The 13,481-nt window shown below is 38.5% G+C and overlaps 1 pseudogene; it reads left to right on the plus strand.

Annotated features, from left to right (window-relative positions):
- The first annotated feature begins 261 nt into the window (after positions 1–261).
- On the plus strand, positions 262–1,388 carry LOC123829032 (annotated as a pseudogene).
- The last annotated feature ends 12,093 nt before the right edge of the window (positions 1,389–13,481 follow it).

Here is a 13,481-nt window from a genome sequence, read left to right on the forward strand (position 1 = left end):
CTGCTTATTTTATTCAGTCTTGCCCTTGATACCCAGACAGTCTAAATTTAAGAACAAGTCAGGGGAGGGAGGCGTTTTTTCACACTTTGCATTCAATTGCAAAGTGGTTTGAAATTATTAGATTTGGGTGTATGCTGTCACTAAAGAGAGTATTAGTTAGCAGCTGAGCTGTGTGCTGTACAAATGTTTCTTTAAATACCAAAGCTGTAGCTTCTGGTCCCAGGTGCCTCAAGTGCCGCAGGCTTTGGTGCAAATACGGCCATGTCCAGGAACCACACCGCGCATAGCTAGTCCCCAAAATGGCACAGAAACAGCATCAAGAAACCCGATAACATACAAATCTCTTAAGGGGGTAGATCCCAAGTTCCTGAAGAACATGTGCTTCAACAAGAAGTACAACAAGAAGGGCCTGAAGAAGATGCAAGCCGACACCATGAAGGCCATGAATGCATGTGCTAAGGCTGTCAAGGCCCTTGTCAAGCCCAAGGAGGTCAAGCCCAGGATCCCAAAGGGTGACAGCCACAAGCCCAATCTACTTGCCTACATCGCTCACCCCAAGCTTAGAAAAGGTGCTTATGCCTGGATTGCCAAAGGTCTCAGGCTGTGCAGACCAAAATCGAAGACCAAGGCTCAAACCAAGACTCAGGCTGTGGCTGCAGCTTGGGCTCAGGCTCTAGCAGAGGTTCCTAAAGGTGTCCAGGCCCACGAAGGCTTCAGAATAGAGGCCTCTGTCTGCTGGTGTGAGGATGGAAAAACTGGTGTGACCCCTGGGCTGCTCTCTGTGTGGGGCTGACATCGTCCTGTGCTATCTGTACAAAAAAACCTGAGGCAGGATCTGGAAAAAAACAACCAACCTGTAAGAAGAGATCTGTTCCAGAGTCACTGTGTGGCTAAACAGAGTGATAAGATAAGCATAGAGCCCCTAAGTTGGTGTGGTTCTCTCAGTGAATTGAGTGACTCTTGCTAAGGAAAGAGATTGCTTATCAATCCAATTAACTGGCTTGTTTCCTGGGTGTTTTTTGTATTTCCTGGGTGTGTTTTAGTGGAACTATACCCTCTTCTCTTCCACTGCTTGCCCAACCTATACACATGGATTGGACCAAGTGAGGGTCTCTTGCTGCTTCCTATCTCATACAAGGGCATGTCCCTTAAAGCCTGGGGTGATAGGGTCTAATGTTAATTCCTGAACTGGGCACCCACATCAGAACATTTTTAAAAGCTCCTGAGACTTTTGTATAACAGAGATATCAACAGGATGACAACTATTGATATTTTTACCTACTTGTTGAATGTTTTTAAGTTCCAGGGTACCATTTAGAAATTGTTGTTCTATATAGTTACTTAAAAAGCAGTAGCATAATGGTTAAAAGCATGGCCTCTGAAACTAGATTTCCTCTGTATGCCTCAGTTTCTTCATCTGTAACATGGGGATAATAATAGTTCTACCTCATGGTGTTGCTGTGAGGATTAAATGCAAAGTGTGAGGATTAAGTAATTTAATGCAGAATGCTTTGAATTGTATTGAATACTTAATAAACACTCAGTATATTAGCTGTCACCACCACCACCATCATCATCATCATCACAGATGTTGTTTGCCAGCACTTGCCTTTGAGATGTATTGTCTTTGTTTATTAAATGATGAGCTGCATAGCAGAACAATACATGTACCTTGTACCTCCAATCATACTCTAGTTTTGCCTCTTACTAGTTTTTGAAACTGTGAGTACATATGTGTCTGAGTTTTGGTATTCTTACCTGTAAATTGAGACAAATGACGTTTCTTTTTTTTAATGATTTTATTTATTTATTTATTTGTTTGTTTATTTTTTAGAGAGAGGGTAAGGGAGGGAAAAAGAGAGGGAGAGAAACATCAGTGTGTGGTTACCTCTTGCATGCCCCCTTCTGGGAGCCTGGCCTGCAACCCAGGCGTGTGCCCTGACTGGGAATCGAACTGGTAACCCTCTGGATTGCAGGCCAGTGCTCAATCCCCTGAGCTACACCAGCCAGGGCAGGACAAAAGATTTTTGCTTAGTGTTGAATACACATGGGCTTTTAACACAGTTGTAGAAATTGTTATTGCCATAGAGATATACTTTAGTCCCTGGGTAGTTGGAGGATAATGATAAGGCTAATTCTCTTTGCAATCTTTCTGCTCTGACCTCTTGCAGGGATATACACTGAATTTTTTTTTAAATGGAAAAGAAATCAGAAAACAATTTTTAAAAAAATATTTAGAGTTTTCCAAGAAATTGTTGTACTGATCTGTAAAAATTTCAAAGCAATTTAAAGGTAACAAGACAATATATTTCATAATTAAGTTAAATAAAGCAGTGCCAACAATAGCTCTTTGTACTTCTATATTATCTTTTTTTAAAGAGTGGAAAGTGTTTTAGAAACACTATTCCTCTACTTTCTCCACAACCCCAGGTGACTTTCATTATGTGCAATGGAAATACAAAGGAACTGGAGTCATTTAACAAAAAGCAAATGAAGACATTCAAATGACAGGACAACTGCAAGACTACAGACCTTAAAGTCAGAGGAAAATTAACTCTCCTTGCTCTGTTTCTCCCTAAATGAGTCTCAAATACAGCCTCTTACTTCTAAAACAATGTGTTAAGCCTTTTCCCCCAAGTTGTGATGTCCTTTTTTAAATTGAGTCATGTTCTAAAATCCTACACTTCGGCAGAAGATTAGAGTAGATGAGGAGATGATGAAGTAAATAAATTCAATGTGTTTGCCAAGAACACATTTACTGGAGACTAAAACAGTGTAATAGATTATCTTAATCTATTCCACATAGCAGGGAAATAGAAGTATTGTTAACATTTCAACATCTAACAGTAGAGGGCAGCACTGCCCTTCTTTTGCAAAACAGGGTAGGGCAAAAGGAGGTTTACAGTGTTCATTTGGAAAATAATACAATAATTAATAAATAGTACAAGAATAAACTGTTTTATGTACTCACAACTGTAAACCTACTTTTTCCCCACCCTATATTGAGTGCTCATGAGAAGTAAAATAAAAGCAAAATTCTTGACCACTCTGTACATATGTTTACCTTTACCCAATACCTTAAAAAAAAAACATGTATATCTTACTGTTTCAATGTATACATAGAAAAACTTAAGAGACCCTTGAAGTAACTGGTGGAAAATGCAGAAGGTTTTAGGTCCTCTGCTCAGGATATGGGTTCTGTCTGGCAAAGATAAACAGTAGCTTGACCCTGGACGATCAGATAGGGTTATTGTATGAACAGACCTAATGCTCCTGTGCTTTCTGGGTAAAAGTCAATCTATTGAACTAGCAGGATGTGGTTTTAAAATGTGTGTAACTCATATGGTCTGAGCCCTGCTAACTACTTGTAAATATAATTCACTGACTTGATTGTGCTGTTAGTTTTCCTCTCTGTCACACCTGAGTTGGATCAGATCTGTCTTTGCAATACCACATGCATTGTGACCTTAAAGAATGGTGTCCCACGTGAGGGTAGGGATGTCTCATGAGATTGCAGTTGGCTGAATGGCTGTGTGTATGTAGAGGGGAGAGTAAAGCCTAATGTGCTAGCTAGTCCTCATTTTCTTGCAGTATGATTTCTCTATCCAGTAAGTAGCAAGGACAGATCTGTTACTTTGTCCTAAAAGTTACATGATGCTCTTGGGCAGGATGACAGAGAGGACAGAATAATCCTAATTCTAGAGAATACATAACCACAGTATCCCTGGTACATTTGGATTCTGCTCTAACCCTCAAAATGTTTTTTGGCAACAAACCTTCAGTGCCAACTTAAATAAACCCCACCAAGAATAAGAGCTGCAAGATGCTGAGTCTAGTTCCCAGCTTTGCCTTGTGAACTTGGAAAAATTACAACCTCTGAGCCTTTGTTTTCTCATCTGTTAAACCTAGATAATGACTCCTAGATCTAGTAAGGGGGTCAATTTGGAAAATATATATTAAAATGCTTTAAAAGCTATTTAAGTACCTAACACATATTTCTATCACTATAGTTCAAAGAGATGCCTGCCTTCTCTAAACTATAAAACTTTGTGTTTCTCCTCTTCATTCAGTATCATTATATTGCCTGAGATTGTTCATTTCTATGTGTATTTTTCCCTCCAACTTGATTGTTCCTTGAAAACTGAAACCATCAATTATACTTCCTGATATCCTCCACTGCAACAAGATTTTTCATACAGAACAGGTACCCAAATATTTGTTGATTGATTAAATCATAAACTCCCATGCAAAATTAACTTTTTAAATTTAATTATAATAAAAACCATAAAATTTGCCATTATAACCATTGTAAAGTATATAGTACAGTGGTGTTAACTTTATGAACATTGTTGTTCACCAGATCTCTAGAACATTTTCATCCAGAATTAATTCTTTTTTAATAGTTTATTTTTACTGTATTTTATTTCCATTACCATTTTTCCCATTATACCCTCCTCTATCTCCCCCAACAACTCCCCCCCAACAATTACCACATTGTTGTCCATGTCCATGAGTTCTTTTTCTTTTTTGCTCAATCCCTCTATCCCCTCAATATACCCCCCAGAGCCATCACCCTGCTCCCCATCTGTGAGTCTGTCTCTATTTTGCTTGTTAGTTCAGTGTGTTCATTTGATTCCACATATGAGTGAAATCATGATATTTATCTTTCTCTGACTAGTTTATTTCACTAAACATAAGGTTCTCAGGTGACAAAGGGTAAAATTTTCTTCTTTCTTACAGCCATGTAGTAGTATTCCGTTGTGTAAATGTACCATAGCTGTTCTATCCACTCATCTACTGATGGGACATGGGCTGCTTCCAAAGCCTGGCAATTGTAAAGAACACTGCAATGAACATAGGAGTACATATGTTCTTTCAAATTATTGTTTCCAGTTTCTTTGGATAAATTACCAGAAGTGGAATCACTGGGTACTTCTAAGGCACTTCTATTTTTAATTTTTTGAGGTAACTCCATATTGCTTTCCACAGTGGCTGCACCAGTCCACATTTCCACCAGCAGTGCAGAAGGGTTCCCCTGTCTCCACGTTCTCACCAGCTCTTCAGTGAGATACCACCTCACACCTGTCAGAGTAGCTATCATCAGAATTAATTCTTAATAACTATCTTCCACATCATTGTTTCCAAAGCACTTCTTTAGTGATTGGGCACAAACGGGAAAAAAGATACAGGACTTTCACTCTGTAGCTAGGGATGTGTGGAACAAGGTAATCAAAGATTTCTACTCTATTTTAAATTCTCCTCTCATAGAGGTTCTGCCCTAGTCTCTCTAACCTGTGAATCAGCCATTTTCTATAAACCTGGGAATATATGCCAGAAAATAAGGTCCTTCTATAAAGAGCTTTCAATGAATCATTTATGTCTATCATATAATGAAACATTTATATGAAGGAAACTATCACATTAAAATATAAACTCACTTGCCAATTATTTGATTTTCAAAATATCTGACTTTTGTTAATTACTGAAGATAAGGACTATTTTTAATCATTACTGTGGTAACAGTAGTATTTTTATTCAGCTGGTATGTGTGAGCACTGAAGTTGGTATATGGAAGGAAACTGTCCCAGAGGACCATATTCAACTCCCAATGTGTGTACCTTTACAAGCACAGATCTTTATCTAATGTTGTGATTGTCAGTTATGTCAAATTTGTGATAAAAAAAAATTTGTTTTTCCCTTTTGCATCAAGCACAAAAATAAACTCTAGATGAATTTAAGATTTAAATATTCTAAACTACAAACAAAATAGATAAAATAAAGGGGATTTTTGAAACAGTATTAGGGTAGAATAGACTTTCCCAATCATGACACAATCTCAACAGCCATAAAGAAAAAATTGACTTTGTATGGTCATAGACACCATAAATAAAAATATGATGACTTAGAAAAATATTTATAGCATGCTTATCAGATACTTCTATTACATATTCAGAGCTTCATTGTATTAATAGAGAAATGATCTAAGGCTATGAAGAAATCAATCTGGAAAGAAATACAAATGGTGAATAAACATACTAAAAGTCACCCTCATTATTAAATTGAAACCATACCAATTTATCCATTTTTGCACATCAGACTGACAAAAACTTAAAATATTGATAAAATAGTGTTCAGAGTACAGAGGAAAAGGTACTTCCATACACTGTTGGTGAGAGTGTCAATAGATAAAACCTTTTCAGAGTACATTTTGGTGATATCAGTCAAAATTAAAATGCAGATACCATTTTACCCATCTGTTTCTCCTCTAGTGACTTATTTTAAAGAAATTTATACAAGTTTTCAGGAATAGGTATAGAGGTATACAGTGATGTATTGTAGTATTGCTTTAATAGAAAAATATTAATGACATACTTTTCAATAAATGTGTTATTTATAACCTAAAAAATCAAGTTTTTATTGAAAAATAACAGATTTGAAAGAGACTTCATAAGAATACAAAATTAAGGTAGTCTATAACAATAAGTAGAACAGAGGGGGAAACTAGTTCTTCAAGGCACTATAAAAAACTTCAGAAGTTATGAAAAACTATTATTTTGATAAATAAAATGGTGTGCTACAGTTTAGAGCAGATCTGGAAACTGGGAGCTTTTGAAAATTGTTTGATAATAAAATAGTGATTTTGCAAAATATAAACTGCAAGATGCTATAACCCAGGACCTAAAACAGCTCCTGACATCTACTAGATAATAAATATTGGCTGGAGGAATGAATGAGGATGATATTTCCACCAGTGTTGTCATAAAAATAGATGTATAAGTGTCTAAATATTAGCACTTGATGCACAGTAAGTGTTAAGTAGTTCACTACTTTCCTGGGAGCCTATTGATATTTAATACCTGCCACCACATTTATTAGAGTTTGTTTAAAACCATGTATATAGTACTTATTATATGCCAGGAACCATTCCAAGTGCTTTACAAACACTAAATCATTCAAATTATAATAACAACTGAAGTAAGTGGCTTTATTATCCCACTAAACAGAGGAGGCAATTGAGGCAAAAGCAACTGAGCAACTTGCCCAGGACGGCACATCTAGACAATGGCAGTCTCTGCTCCACTGTGTCATGTTGCCTCTGGTGTGACAAAAAAATTGCTGAATGAAAGAATGAATGCGATTTTACTGTTTTTATATTTTGCTTTTATTCCAGACAGCTCAGAATATTTCCTATTAAATCACACCTGGAAATCAACACCACAACTTCCCTTTTGAGGTACAGCATATTTTTAAAACATTATTACCAGCTCATTAATTGTGTTCAAAAAGACCACTGGAGGTCCTTGTTCCTGTGATAAAGTCAATGGTATTTGCTTTCTGACATCACATTAATTTCCATACAACAGATCCAAGTTTTGAACAGAGAAACATTCTGCTCTAGAAGTGGAAGAAACATAAGGCCTTACAGGGAATTACAAAACAATGTCAAAAATATTGAAAGGGGTAAAATATTGTGTATTAGTTTTAATCTTCCACATGACTAAAGCAATGGATCTCCAACTTTTCCAATCAGGAATATTTCTTCTGTAAGCTAAGCTTTGTAGATTTCTTGAGAGTTGTTTTTTAGTTTTAGGGTTTTTTAAATTAAATTCATTTATTTTTAAGATTTTATTTATATTTTAGAGAGAGGAAGGGAGGGAGAAAGGCAGGGAAAGGGAAGGAGAGAGGGAGAGAAACATCACTATGTGGTTGCCTCTCACGTGCCCCCTACTGGGGACCTGGCCTGCAACCCAGGCATGTGCCCTATCCTGGAAGTTAAAACGGGCGACCCTTTGATTCACAGACCAGCACTCAATCACTGAGCCACACCAGCCAGGGCATAGTTTTAGTTTTAATTTTAGTATTAGCCTTAGTTTAAGCATATCTCATAACATAATACCAGTGTTTCTTTTTCTTCATGCTTTATTTATTAATTTGATTAATATTTATTGACAATCTACGTGCCAGGCATTGCACTGGATGTTCAGGATAACATGGTGAACAAAAAGACAAAGTCCTTATCCTCGTGATTTCTCTAACTTAATGGGGAAGATGATAAGAGCATTGAATAAACAAAATTACTAAAATTATAGCCATGGTAAGTGCTATATACCTGTATGGAAAAGACACATGAAAGCACATAATGGGGGGAATGAATATAGTTGAGGCCAGCGCTTTCCCCCTCAGAATGTTCCCTCCAGCATGGATGGCATCCCACCTCTAATTCCTGTCCCAGCGGTACCTCTTGGTTCCTATAGCTTGCACATATTGATCTTCAATTTCTGGAATCCATTTGGCAGCCAATGTTTTCAAGAGGAAATGGCCCATTAAAAATAATTCCTTTATTATTTTATTATTGCTTCTAGCTCTTTTGTTCCAAAAGATAAAAACATTATTTTTTAAAGTCTGATTTCCATTAGTAAGATACAAATATTTTATCTTTGTGATTCAGTTGAGAAACATGAAGCAAGTAAGAAATTAAGAGTAACAGAGTTTTATTAAGTAAAGAAACAAGTATCAAGAGAAGGTAAAATCAGAGACATTTATGTTTATTATTCTTATCCTACATAACACAAGAATTTCTAAAGGCTGAGAGGAAAACTGAGGATAGGCACTGTCCAAAGAGGACAGTCCTGTCATAGAGGTTGAGTAGAAATCACCAAGAGACTTGCAGTGTCTCCTTCATGTCGAATGGACATGAAAGCCAGTGCTGGGCTGCAAAGTCCCCTCTGGAAGATCACTGACCAACAGAGTAAATAATGGGCAGAGACAAGTCAAGTGCAAAGTTGGGTCGTTCCCCATGGGAGGATTGGTCTATAACTTAGGCATTGTCTGTAGTATAGGCATGAAAGGCAGTGGAATGAGCACTAAAGGACCCATGAACCTCATCAGGTTTCCTCAAAAGGCAAGGTTATAGTCTGAGACAAGAAACAGTATCAGGCAAACTCCAGAATTATAGATGGTATGACAGCCAGTAGGCTTAGAATCCTTTTAGTGCCATATTCAGAATGCACTCCTATGACACCCAGTTTCTTCCACTGGATTGGGCTCTTGTGTTTACCTCACTGCCTTTCATACAGGTGCTTACTAATCAAAGCATGGTCCTCAGACCGGTCACAACAGCCATCACCTACATGCTTGTTAGAAGTACAGAATCTCAGGCCCCACTCTAGGCCTACTAAGTTGGCTTTTGCATTTTAAGAAGATCCCAGATATTTCCTAAGCACATTAAAATTAAGAAGCATCATTTTTACCCCCATCAGCTTCTGAGACAGTAAAAGAGATAAGGTCCAACTTGCTCACAGCTTTGAAGTGAAGACAACCTGAGATTAAAAGTAAAGAAATCATTTTCAAAAGATAAAAATGCTATACAACTATTAAACACCACATTTTTTTCACCTGCACAACTTGATATACTCAAGCTGTTTTCAGAGTAGACAACCAGTGACTGACTGACCCAGCCTCTATAATTGTTGTACTATCCTAAAATGCTCTACAGTTCTGGTCTGTTTTGTTTAATGTATAGATCAATGATTCTGGATCTTTGCTGCACATTAGAATTTTCAGATTTCTTTCTGGCAATCCAAAGCCTGAGCCCTTTCTCAAAAAGTCTGGTTTAGGGGGTATGGGGTGCAGCTTGAGCATATATAATTTTTTTTAAGTTCCTCAGGTGAATCTAATGTACTGCTGGGGTTGAGAACCATTGAAAGAGATGAATTGAAAGATGAAAAGAGTTAGACATATGGTACAATAAACAAATGTAGAAATGGTAATGAATTTAAAAAACAGCTTGAACTTTGCCCTTGGTCTTGCAGTCCGGTGTCCAGGAATCTGTCCTACAAGAATATGTGTACACAGATGTATGTGCACCAAGGCTCATTGCAGCATTATTTGTAATAGCAAACATTGGAAGCAATTTTCACATCTACCAATTAGTGAGTAATTCCATTAGTAGGACACATCCATGTAATTCAATACTGTGCTAATGTTGATTTCCAGCCAAGATAGAGGCATAGGTAGACACACTGTGCCTCCTCACACAACCAAAAGAAGGACAACAACAAATTTAAAAACAAAAAAACAGCCAGAACTGCCAGAAAATTGAACTGTATAGAAGTCCAACAACCAAGGAATTAAAGAAGAAACATTCATCCAGACCAGTAGGAGGGGCAAAGATGGGCAGGTGGGTTGAGAGGACTCGCAGCAAGTCAGTGGCTGAAGGACTGGGCAGTCCCACATTTGCTTGTAGATGAACAGGGAGGAACAACTGGGGAGTGAGACAGACTGCACAATGCAGGGTTCCAGCACAGGGAAATAAAGCCTCAAAGCCTCTGACTGGAAACACCTGTGGTGGTTGAAGTGGCAGCAGGAGAAACTCCCAGCCTCACAGGAGAGTTCATTGGACAGACCCACAGGGTCCTAGAATGTACACGAGCCCACCCACTGGGAATCAGCACCAGAAGGGTCCAATTTGATTGTGGGTAGCAGGGAAGTGACTGAAAACTGGCAGAGAGTATAGCAAGCAGCACTGTTCCCTCTTGGACCCCTCTCCCACATACAGCATCACACAACACAGCAATGGGTTGCCCCGCCCTGGTGAACACCTAAGGCTCCACCCCTTATTCATAACAGGCATGCCAAGACAACAACAACAAAAAATGGCCCCAATGAAAGAACAGATCAAAGCTCCAGAAAAAAAATACAACTAAGCGACAAAGAGATAGCCAATCTATCAGATGCACAGTTCAAAACACTGGTTATCAGGTTGTTCCAGGAACTCTCTGGGTAGGTACTTCAATAGCATAAAAAAAACCCAGGCAGCAATGAAGTTTACATTATATGAATAAAGAAAAATGTACAGGGGAGCAACAGTGATGGGAAGGAAACCAGGACTCAAATCAAGGGTTTGGAGCAGAAGGAAGAAAGAAACATCCAACCAGAAAGAACACAATGAAGAAACAAGAATTTAAGAAAATGAGAGAGGCTTAGGAACCTCCAGGACATCTTTAAATGTTCCAACATCCAAAACATAGGGGTTCCAGAAGGAGAAGAGGAAGACCAAGAAATTGAAAACTTATTTGAAAAAATAATAAAGGAGAACTTCCCAATCTGGCAAAGGAAATAGACTTTCAGGGAGTCCAGGGAAGCTCAGAGAGTCCCAAAGAAGCTGGACCCAAGGAGGAACACACCAAGGCACGTCATAATTACATTTCCCAAGATTAAAGATAAGGAGAGAATCTTAAAAGCAAGGGAAAAGAAGACAGTTACCTACAAAGGAGTTCCCATAAGACTATCAGCTGACTTCTCAAAAGAAACCTTGCAGGCAAGAAGGGGCTCGAAAGAAGTATTCCAAGTCATGAAAGACAAGGACCTACATCCAAGGTTACTCTAGCTAGTAAAGCTATCATTTATAATAGAAGGGCAAATACAGGGTTTTTCAGATAAGGTCAAGTTAAAGGAGTTCATCATCACCAAGCCCTTATTATATGAAATGTTAAAGGGACTTATCTAAGAAAAAGGAGATCAAAACCATGAACAGTAAAATGACAACAAACACAGCTATTGACAACCAAACCTAAAACAAACAAACAAACAAAACTAAGCAAAGAACTAGAACAGGAACAGAATCACAGAAATGGAGATCACATGGAGGGTTATCAGTGGGAGAGTGGAAGTGGGACAGAGGGGGAAAAGGTACAGAGAATAAGTAGCATAAATTGTAACTAGAAAATAGACTGGGGAGGTTTAGAATAGTAGAGGAAATGTAAGCCCTGGCTGGCGTAGCTCAGTGGATTGAGCGCGGGCTGCAAACCAAAGTGTCGCAGGTTCGATTCCTAGTCAGGGTACATGCCTGGGTTGCAGGCCATGACCCCCAGCAACCGCACATTGATGTTTCTCTCTCTCTCTCTCTCTCTCTCCCCACCCTTCCCTCTCTAAAAATAAATAAATAAAATCTAAAAAAAAAGTTAACTTAAAAAAAAAAGAATAGTATAGGAAATGTAGAAGCCAAAGAACTTATATGTATGACCCATGGACATGAACTAAAGAGGGAAATGCAGGTGGGAGGGGGGTGTGCGGGCTGGAGGGGAATAAAGGGGGGGATGGGACAACTGCAATAGCATAATCAAAATAATAAAAAAAGAAAAAACTGTGCTAATGTTGAAATGAATGAGGAAGACATATCTACTGCCATGAAACTATCTCCAAGGTATACGGATACTACTGAGTTTTTTAAAAGTTACATAACAATATGTGATATATAATCTCATTTACATACAAAGATAAGTATATATGTATATGTTTACTTTTATTTTTTATCCTTAGCTGAGGACATTGTGTTTTTTTTTTCATTGCTTTTAGAGAGAGAAGAAGGGAGACAAGAAGGAAGAGAGAAAAGCATCGATAGGTTGCCTCCCGTAAATGTCAAGACCAGGGATCAAACCTGCAACCTAGGTATGTGTTCTGATCAGGAACTGAACCACAATCTTTTGGTTATGAGACGATGCTCCAACCAACTGAGCCACACAGGCCAAGGCAATTTATAGATTAGATGACTAAAAGGTACTCACCAAATTGTTGACAATGGTTACCCCTGGGAAAAGAAATGAGAGGGAAAGGGACTTATTTGCTATGTAAACTTCTAAATATTTTACAGCAAGAATGTATCCACACTCTACCTGGGTAACTATCCAAAACACATTCCAGGGTTGTTGACTGTCATACCATCTGTAATCCTGGATTATGGACTATTTAAACTAATTATTATTTTAATATTATAATCTTAAATGCATAATTAAAATAGTATAGTGTCTGGCAAAAATAAAACATATCTATAATACCTACACAAAACAAAAACTGCTAGGGCACCCAGGGTTTTCATTAGTAAGCCTATCACTTCTCCGTTCCAGGGTTGCTGGAACTGTGCTGCTCTGACGTCTCCAGACCCCCTTCCATCTAGTGTTATATTTGGCATCAACTCTACCAGCTTCCCTGGTTCCTCTGATAACTCACCCATGCAAGCAGATCCCACCTCCAGAAGGATCTCTACATTAGCACTTTGTAAATTCTCTCTCGTTCCACCCCTAAAAGTCACCTGGGACAGAGGGCCACCTACAACTCAGCCTTGCTGAGAGCGAGGCCTTCCCCACTTTAAGCAATTAAGAAAAGCACACTGACTAAGCTGTAGTATGAGGGATGTGAGTCCTTTCCAGGGCAAAATTCTCAAAGTCTGCTGTGATGGCTCTTCCTCTTTGAAATGGCGATTAAGCACTGAAGTGTATAATGAGAGAAATTACTTATGAATCTGTGCCTCTCAGCCCCAGGCCACTTCTCTGTCTCTGAGAGAAACTCAAGGATTTTACCCTAATAGCTCGGGAACAAAGTCGGGGCTGAGGCAGGCCGACAGAGAGGGCGGCTTCCAGCTGGTGGTGGGGCCCTGCTGACAGCTCGTTAGAAACTGTCCCTCTCCTGCTCCACCCTTCATT

The sequence above is a fragment of the Phyllostomus hastatus genome, unplaced genomic scaffold, assembly GCF_019186645.2.
Source record: "Phyllostomus hastatus isolate PE091 unplaced genomic scaffold, TTU_PhHast_1.1 phas_scaffold_1066, whole genome shotgun sequence".
In the NCBI taxonomy this organism is placed as follows: Eukaryota; Metazoa; Chordata; class Mammalia; order Chiroptera; family Phyllostomidae; genus Phyllostomus; species Phyllostomus hastatus.